Consider the following 10,171-nt stretch of genomic DNA (forward strand, 5'->3'; position numbering starts at 1 on the left):
CTTAAAAAAATAGTTATATAATTCATTTATCTTTATCAAAATTAAAAATTAAAAAGGAACTGAACCAAAAAAGCTTCCGATACCCTTGCGTAACAGAAACAATACTAAAATTCGATTATTGAGTTTCATTAAACTTATATATTGCGTGGGTCTTCACTTATACGCTCATACATATAGATGTTAGTTTGAGAGTGTGGAATGTAGTCAAACATCTATACTTCCATGGTATGATCTATAATCTATTCCACCTGTTTCATAAACGAGGATATACATAATGAATTAAAATTTCCACAATTTAAGCCTCTAATACCTACAAAAGGTTTATACAAATGAACTCATAGTGTATATTACTATTTAGTCCTATTGCATCGTACATTTTTTTGGTAGATTTTTTGTACAGTCAGTACATATAAATGACCTGTAATTTATGTAGTATGGTGCAACAAATGATCGTTAGCATTATTTATGGGTGAGTTGGCATGATTATAGAGCATATTACTATGATCCGGACCTCGCGGAGTAAAGGTGTTATCTGAAAAGGATTACAGACATTCCAAGAGAAGAATTGCTAAAGGGACGAAGCTGACCGTGCACACACGGATGCAGCCGCGCGGAGCTACAGAGCCCAAACGCGACCGCGCGCTAGGTGGCGCGACCACACCATTGTTCGCGGAAGAAAATCCCAAGTTCGGCCCGGGCACGACTACGCCAACACATGCGCTTCGGCTCCCGCGTTGGGCCGAGAAAGCTGCAGATCCTGTCCTCACCGAGATGCACTTTGGGCCTTGGACTTACCTTCTGATGGAACTCAGATTGGGACTTTTGAGATTAGTTTTCTAGTATTAGGTTAATAAATATAGGGTTGGAACTGTGCCTCCATCCCTATCCTGCATTTTCATAGTTTGAGTTTTACGTAGTTTTATATTGAGGCAGGAGTAGTTCCATTACTTTGTTCAGCTTATGGAAGCCAACAGATGAATTGGTTGTAAGACTTCTTTCATTTGGTTCTTAATTATTTCCTAGTTATTGCATCTCTCTTGTCCTTTAATTGATTATTGAATTGATTTACCTGTCTGGACTGATCAACTAAGTAGAATAACTCTATTCAAACTGCTAGGTCTGACTTGTCCGAGTTGGAGAGTCTTATCTTTAGGTAGCAAATCAATACATGATCTAGTTGGGATTTTCATTGTATGGAGAGGTATTGATGTGTTAAATATCGGTCTTGAAACAATGGTACTGCATGTTCTTATTTATCTGAACGAATTGCTGCTTAGGTATTAAATCTTGATAGTTTCATGGTTGTTTTAAGTAAGGGCTATTAGGACTAGTTGGACTTAGCTATATAAGAACATGGATTAGGATAACTAGAGGATATAAGAATTAGGATGAACTGAATATAACTAAGAAGTCAAGGATCAATCATCCATTCTGTTAGGTGGATACTTATTGAGCAAGGTGTTTTCCCTTAACTGTTTTCAATCAATCATTAGTTTACTTTTAATAAGTCTTTCCCCCCTTTTTGATTACCTTTAAAGTTGATTAGTTAATTACACAAGAATTGAACACTTGCTTCCCTATGGGAACGACCCTTGCTTGTCACTCTACTTGTAGAGGAGCTAGTTAGGTTATAATTATTTTGACACGGCTAAACGACACTCGTCAAATTTGGCACCGTTGCCAGGGAATCAAAATTCTTTTCTTGTGTCGTTGATTTAATTGACTTTGGTTCTGACTAGTGTATGGTCAACACCCGTGCTACTAATCATTTGGTTGTTGATCTCAATCCAGAAATTGAGAGGTCCATTGGTAGGAATCACAAAGGAAGGAGAACCGAGACTGAGATGATGGACGGTGACCAAGTTAGGGATCAGACCTCTGAGCAGATAATGTCAAACCGACAAGCGTAGATAGATCATCTATTAGAAGTATACGCTCATGCCAATAATGGCGGTAATTGGACGCTGCGAGAGCGCACTACTCCCAATCTGATGCAGCAGCCCCAAGCGGTATTCCTACCACCACTGGATCTGGGAGTTACATTCGAGCTTAAGTCCGGGGTGATAAATCTACGTCCCACTTTTCATGGCCTGATTGAGGAGGACCCAATTATGTCCTCAACCAATTCCACGACATATGCATGACTACAAAGCCAACCAATGTGTCGGAAGAGCAGATAAAGATGAGGACGTTTGGGTTCACATTAAAAGACACGACCAGATTTTGGTACTACCACCTTCCCACTGGGATCATCAATAGCTGGGAGAAGCTGCATAGGGAGTTCTTGAATAGGTACTTCCAGGTGAAGAAGGCGAACACGCTGAAGAGAGAGATAACACAGGTTGAGCAGCGAGATGAAGAGTCTCTTTATGTTTATTTGGAACCCTTTTCATGGATACGAGCAGGATGATTTGGTATTCTTTTTTACCCAAGGGTTGCTTACTGCTGAGAGGATGATGGTTGACGTTGCTTGCAGAAGAAGCATTCTCAACATGAGCCCAGAGGATGCCATGGAAAAGCTTTAGAACATGGCTGAGAATACCAGGAGTTTTGGGAGAACCTGCTCCAAGAGAACAGTGAATGCTGCAGATGTAGAAGGTTCAGTTTTGGTAAATGAGATAGCAGAAATAAAGAACATGTTCGCAAGCCTACTACCAAAGAGCGGAAAGCAAGCATCTAGAGTGTGTGGGATGTGTGCGAGTTCATCTTACTATTTGGATGAGTGTCCCGAGCTGCAGAAAGACACAATTGCTGAGGTGAATGTTGTAGGTGGGTATGGCCCTCCGTGCGCGTGGAATGACCAACAGCAAAACAATTACCAACATAGATATAGAGACTAGTCGGAGCAGCAACAAAGATGGAGGCCTCACGATCCACAACAAAATTCCGGACCTCCACTATGGACATGATAACATCACTAACCAAAAATCTCACCAGCCTCACTACCCATTCCCAAACCACAGACGCTAGCATCAAGAACCTCGAGGTGAAAATAAGCCAAATAGCACAGACAGTGTCCACTATGGTCCAGAATCACTCAAATTTGCTACCATCGCAGATCGTGGTGAATCCGAGCCAGAACACAACGAAACCAGAATGTCCAGAACGTCAGTGCAATGATATTAAGAAGTGGCAGGAGTTCAGAGGAGACACTAGAGGAAGAGATAAATGCTGAGAAATTGTCGGAGGCGTGACAACGCCAGGAGTCAGCGACCACACATGCAGACCGACGTCAATGCACATCAGAGCTGGGGACGCGCACCACCACATCTGAGGGAGTGCGCGACCGCCACCAACTTCCGCGCGATTACGGAGTCTTTTTCGGAAACCTCGGCATGACCGCACCATGAGCCGCCCGACCGCACCAGCGTACTTGCAGACCTGCACGATCGCCACCCACCAGCATGCGCCTATGCCACCTCTTATGCTGAACACGAATCTTCTGCAGTGTTGAACTTCGAGAAAGGTACTCTGGATGATAAAGAGGACGAGGTAGATGATCCTCGAGGTGATTTCAGGTTAAGATAAAGTAACTATGTGCGCCCCAACTTCCCCCCACCTGACTCGCTAAAACCCCCAGCTCCATTTCCAGAGGCACTTAGAGATACTAGGAAGCCAAAGAATGACAAAGAGCTGTTTGAGACATTCAACAAGTGCGTGATGAATATTCCTATGCTGAAGCTGGTAAAGAGCATCCTGCGGTACGCGAAGTTCTTGAAGGAGTATGCATAGTCAAGAGAAAGAAGAAGCTGAAAGGGAATAGCAAGGTGGCGGTAGGAAAGAGAGAGTTTCAAGCATTTTTCAAAAACGCATACCCACCAAGTACAACGACCCAAGTATGGTTAACATTCCCTGACGTATTGGCAATACTGACTTTGAGAAGGCTGTGCTAGACTTAGTAGATGCTATTAATGTCATTCCTTATTCTTTGTGTAAGACTATAGGACTAGGACCATTGCATGAAACTGATATTTAAATCCAATTAGCTGATGGGTCCACTGTTCGTCCTAAGGGGGTAGTAGAGAACGTGTTAGTAATGGTCGATAAGTTAGTTTTTCCTACGAACTTTTATGTGCTTGATATGGAGAATGATAGGAAAGCTTCACCTATACTGTTAGGTAGACCGTTTATGAGAACTGCGAGAACTAAGGTAGATCTAGGTAAGGGGACTTTGTCTTTAGAATTTGATGGTGATGTGGTGAGTTTTGACTTGTTTGAGGATACAGAGGACTGTATAGAGAATTTAGCATGTGTGTTTGCTATTAAGGTACTTGATCCCGCTAGGGATGTGGATAGGACTGAGATGTGTTTGGCTGATGGCCCCTCTATGCTGATTTTAGAGGTAGAAAAGCTTTCCCCTCCTTCTCCTATTTTACAGGTACCAAGGAGTCACGACTACGTTACTTCCGGGGCATTGATGGTACGACAAGGAGATGAGAAAGAGAAAGAGAATAAAGCAATATTACATCAGGAAGGATGAGTTGGCACTCAAGGGGCCTAACACTGGGGGATAGAGAGTAAGATGTCGTGCCTACGACTTTCACCAAATGCGCTGTCCGGGAGGCAACCTGTCCAAAGAGGTAATTTTCCACTTCCATCTATATTTTACCTTTGTTTTATTTCACAATAGGGAGATTGCGTAGTTTAAGTGTGGGGGAGAGAGTTATCTCAACTATCTATCCTTGTTTTTTGAGTATTTTTGAATTTTTTTAGTATGTAATCATATTTCCCCCCAACTAATACTTTGTAGACTTCTGTAATGGTGCATGAAATTTGGATCTGTTTATTATATTTTAGATGTTAATATTGCAATTTTTTATGATGATGATATGATTGATCAAAGTGAGGACTTTGACTTGAGCATGCCGATTATGATTAGGATACATTAAGACCCATATTGAGATTGCAATTTCACCATATCATCTCTAGTTTGGCCATATTCTCATTATCATCTTGCTTCCGTCCTTTTTCATTACAATTTGAATAAAAGAAAATAAATAGGTTGTGAACTACTATTAAAATAAGCCGGAAGAGCACACGATCTCTGTGGTGTGAAAGATCACATCGGGTCTGATCCTCCATGTCTAAACAAGCAAAGAGTATCATTAGTGCACCTGTGTAGGATAAGCATAGTTCAAGTTTGGGGAATGATTGATGCCATTGTTGGGTTAGTTTAGAGTTTTGTTGAGTTTTGCATTGTTTTTGAAGTTCTAGTAGAGTCGGAGTCTATGCTCGTGATTTAATGATTGTAGGTACTTAGGAACTAAAGTGTTGATATGACGACCATTGATGTCAAGTCTTCCATACTCACTGAGATCACCAAGTATTTAGCTACAACTTACTTGAGGACGAGCAAGGTTTACGTGTGGGGGTTTGATATGAGACATCTAGTATGGCGCAACAAGTGGTCGTTAGCATCATTTATGGATGAGTTGACATGATTATGGAGCATATTACTATGATCCAGACCTCGCGTAGAAAAGGTGTTATCTACAAAGGATTACAAACATTCGAAGAGAAGAATTGCCAAAGGGACGAAGCCGATCACGCACACACAGCTACAGCCGCGTGGAGCTATAGAGCCCAGATGCGACCACACACTAGGTGGCGCGACCACGCCACTGTTCGTGGAAGAAAATACCAAGTTCGGCCCGGACGCGGCCATGCCGACACATGCGCGACCGCTCCCGCGTTGGGCCGAGAAAGCTGTAGATCCTTTCCTCACCGAGATACACTTTGGGCCTTGGACTTACCTTCGGATGGATCTCGGGCTGGGCCTTTTGAGATTAGTTTTCTAGTATTAGGTTAATAAATATATGGTTGAAATTGTGCCTCCATCCCTATCCTGCATTTTTATAGTTAGAGTTTTAAGTAGTTTTTACAATGAGACAGGAGTAGTTCAATTACTTTGTTCAGCTTATGGAAACCAATAGATGAATTGATTGTAAGAATCTTGTCATTTTGTTCTTTATTATATCCTATTTATTACATCTCTCTTTTCCTTTTATTGATTATTGAATTGATTTACATGTCTGACTTGATCAACTAGGTAGAATAAGTCTAATTCAAACTGCTAGGTCTGACTTGTCCGAGTTAGAGAGTCTTATCATTAGATAGCAAATCAATACATGACCTAGTTGGGATTGTCATCGTGTGGATAGGTGTTGATGCGTTAAATATCGGTCTTGAACCAATGGTACTACATGTTCCTATTTATTCCTGAACGCATTGCTGCTTATTATATCTTGATAGTTTCAGGGTTGTATTGAAGTATGTGATATTAGGACTAGTTGAACTTTTAGATATATAAGAACAAGGATTAGGATAACTATAGGATATAAGGATTAGGATGAACCCGAATATAATTAAAAAGTCAAGGATCAATCATTCATTTTGTTAGGTGGATACTTGTTAAGCAAGGTGTTTTCCCATAATTGTTTCCAATCAATCATTAGTTTAGTTTTAATAAGTCTTTTCACACTTTTTGGATACCTTTATAGTTGATTAGTTAATTGCACAAAAAGTCAATTAGTCAACTTCACCGACCTTCTCTCCCTTCCGTCTAAGGATGGAGTCGAGGCTTTACCTATGTAGAAGAACCTCGATGCTACGATGAACTCTTCATGGAAGGTAAGGATTGTCTTCATGCTTTCGCCTAAGGCGATCCTTCATACTTTTTTGATTGTTTTCTTCCGTCATAGGTTTCCAACATCTCAGGTTAAGCTACGAGAAAGCTCAGTGGTCGTGCACGGACTACCAGAAGAGCATCAACGATAGAAAGGAACAACTAGCCAAGTGGAAGACAAAGCCTGCATCGTCTGAAGGAAGGGAGAACGCGACTGAGGACATGGTGAATTCGATCAAAGTGCAGATCATCGGAGCAAGTGGTCGCTTCCGCGTTGCCGAGGAGGAGGCATCTAAGCATAAGGGTCGTGCGATGGCGCTAGAGAAGGAGCTACAAGAATTGAAGAACTTGTGTGGAGATGTATGTGCTAATATAGGGGCATATATGCGCTAAGTCAAGGATTTATATGATCGAGGAGTTCATGAGGGGAGAACAAGGCAATTGGAACCTTGAAGCTGCGACGGAGGCCTTGTACAAAGACTACCTTAAGGGGTGCCCCCACTCTAATCACTTGAATGACTAGGGGATTCTCTCTAAGGATGGAGACTTTGGCTTGCATGCTGCCTCTCACAACGTCGATATGGAGGATGCTGAAGGGACCCAAGAGGATGACTCCCTAGGTAGTGATTGATCTTGGTGTTTCATTGCCCCTGTTTCAAACTTTGTGTTATGTTTGTGTCTGAAATATTAACTTTCATGCTATTTTAATATTTTTTGGTTGAACATGAAAAGTTGTTTAAAGATGAAGGTAGAATATTGTATGTTGGCGATATGTGAATACATGAAAAGAAACGGTTTTGGCTAAGGATTGATCACTGGGTATGATCACAACAAGCTTCCGACGCTCAAGTTTAATCGGTCATGATAAAGTTATTATTGATAATGCTAGGGAGTTTATTGATAGTAAATGGATGAAATTCAAATTGAAACAAGTTATAAATGGTACTTCCTGAAATGCACTGTGTTCCACCTTATAGGAGCGCCTTTACTATGCGTTCCATCTTTTGGGAACATTTTTACCGTCGGTGTCGCGGAGTCTATATGCCCCTTGTCCCACGACTTTGATAATCTGATATGGTCCATCCTACTTTGGAGATGATTTCCTGTCATTCAGATCCTTATTATTATGGAACCTCTTTCGAAGAACCCGACCTCCCATGGAGAAGGCCTTGATACGGACGTTGTGATTATAACTTTGGGCTACCTGTTGTTGATACCTGACAATGCGGACTCTCGCTTTCTCTCAAACTTCGTCTACTGAGTCCAGTGCGTGTCCCAAATCAATTTATTTCTGATCTGGGGTCTGTAAACCATATCTGGTGGCTAGGAGGAGAATCTCTATTTACGACCGCCTCACATCGCCAAACCAAGGTGAATGGTAAATGCCCCGTCACTGTTTTGGGTGTAGTTTTGTCGGACCAGAGCACATAGTGTAGTTTGTTGGCCCATTTTCCTTTGGCGTTGCCAAGTTGTTTCTTGAGGTTGTTGGTGATAATCTTTTTGCTAGATTCATCTTGACCGCTTGCCTAATGATATGTAGGGACTGATGTGACTAGGTTGATGATCCAAAGGAAACAAAATGCTCTTGTCTTCTGTATGATGAATTGATACCCATTGTCGCATACGATCTCTGGTGGAATTCAAAACATGTAGATATTATTCTAATTGATAAAGGAGATGACGTATTTTCCTTGACTTCCATGGATGCTTGTCTTCGATCCACTTAGAGAAGTAGTGTGTCATGGCGAGGAAGAATACTCGTTGTCTTGGAGCTGGTGGGAGTTTGCCTACTATATCCATCCCCCACCTCAAGAAAGGCAAAGGAGGGAGAGTGAGATGCAAAAATTCTGTTGGTTGATGGGGTACTGAGGCGTGTGTCTGACATGTGTCAAAATGCTAGGTGAATTTGAGGGTTTCAGTGTTCATGGTTGGCCAATAATATCCTCATCATCGTGCTTTACAAGCTAGGATTTTTCCTCCAACGTTGTTGTTTCACTCTCCGCCTTGTAGGGATGAGAGGAGTGTTTGTTCTTTGGACAACATCAAGCATTTGAGGAGTATGCTAGTTGCAGTTTCTTGAAAAGAAGAGAATCGATCATGTAGTAAGACAAGGATTATACCTTGAGGCGTCGAGCTTCCAACTTGTCTGACGTGAGCTTTTGATGGACTAGCCATCCAACGATAGGTTCCATCCAACTCTCCGTGTTGTCACCTTACTAGATCAAGGCGATTTGGTCGGCGCTGCATTTTGTTGTCTTAGAACTGCCGGGGTTATTATGTGGACCAGGATATTGATGGAAACTCGTCGGGGCGAAGGGCGGATCCAAGGTTGGATAAGGTATCGGCCTATATGTTTTGGTATTATGGCATTTGGGATATGGATTTTTTTGGGAGCTTAGGGATAAGTTATTGGATGAGGGTTAGGTATTTTGTCATTCTGTTGTCTTTAGCTACATACTCTCCTTGGACTTGGTTGACTATTAGCAGGAAATAGCAGACTACTTGCATGTCGACCACTGACAGGCCTCAGGATAGGTTGAGAACGAAAATAAGTGCCTCGTACTCTGCTTCATCGTTGGTCGCTTCCCATTTACACCCCACGACTTGGGATACCCTGTCCTATTGTGTTGACTTTAGTATAAATCGTAACCCCATCCCTTGAACTTCTGCCGCGACAAAGGATGCCACTTTGTTAGATGCTTCTGTCTCAAGGATCGGATTGAAGTCAAACACAAAGTCTGCTATAGCTTGAGACTTGATTGCGTACTTGGTTCAAACTCAATGTCATACCCGCTGAGTTGTATTGCCCATTTGGTCATATGTCATGTCAACTTAGTTTTCCTCATGACCTCTTTCATTGGATAGTTAGTCCATACGATAATATTATGTATTTTGAAATACGGTTTTAACTTGACAGAGGTCATGATGAGAGAGAGACCTATATTTTCTAGTCTATAGTACCTGGTTTTAGCCTAAAAAAGAGATCCACTTACGTAGTAGACCGGTGATTGCTTGTAGTCCTCCTCCTTGACCACAACCACACTTAGGGATGCATATGAATGTGTGAGGTAGATCGGTAGGGGTTCGTCATCTTTAGGTTTTGCAAGGAGAAAGGGGGCGGACAAGTAAGAATTCAAAGCTTGGAAGGCCATCTCGTGTTCTTGTCCCCAGTTGAAAGATTTGTTTTTCTTAAGCGCATCGTAGAAGGATTTGCATTTGTCTGATGACTTGGATATGAATATGTTTAGAGCGGCTACTCGACCTGTCAAATTTTGTACATCCTTGTCGCATCTGGGTGCTCTAAGGTCGAGTATCGCCTTGACCTGTTCTAGACTGGCCTTGATCCCCCTTTTGATCACCATGTAACCTAGAAATTTTCCAAACGACACTTTTAATGTACATTTAGTTGGGTTAAGTTTCATGTTTTACCTTTCCAAGACGTCAAACGCATCCTTAAGATGATCGATGTGGTCACCCTTATCCTTTCACTTGATTAGCATATCATCGATATAGACTTCCATCATGTCCTCGATCTGGTCTTTGAAC

Source organism: Phyllobates terribilis, unplaced genomic scaffold (assembly GCF_046119375.1).
Source record: "Phyllobates terribilis strain yellow unplaced genomic scaffold, ASM4611937v1 Scaffold_7800__1_contigs__length_35347, whole genome shotgun sequence".
Classification (NCBI taxonomy): domain Eukaryota; kingdom Metazoa; phylum Chordata; class Amphibia; order Anura; family Dendrobatidae; genus Phyllobates; species Phyllobates terribilis.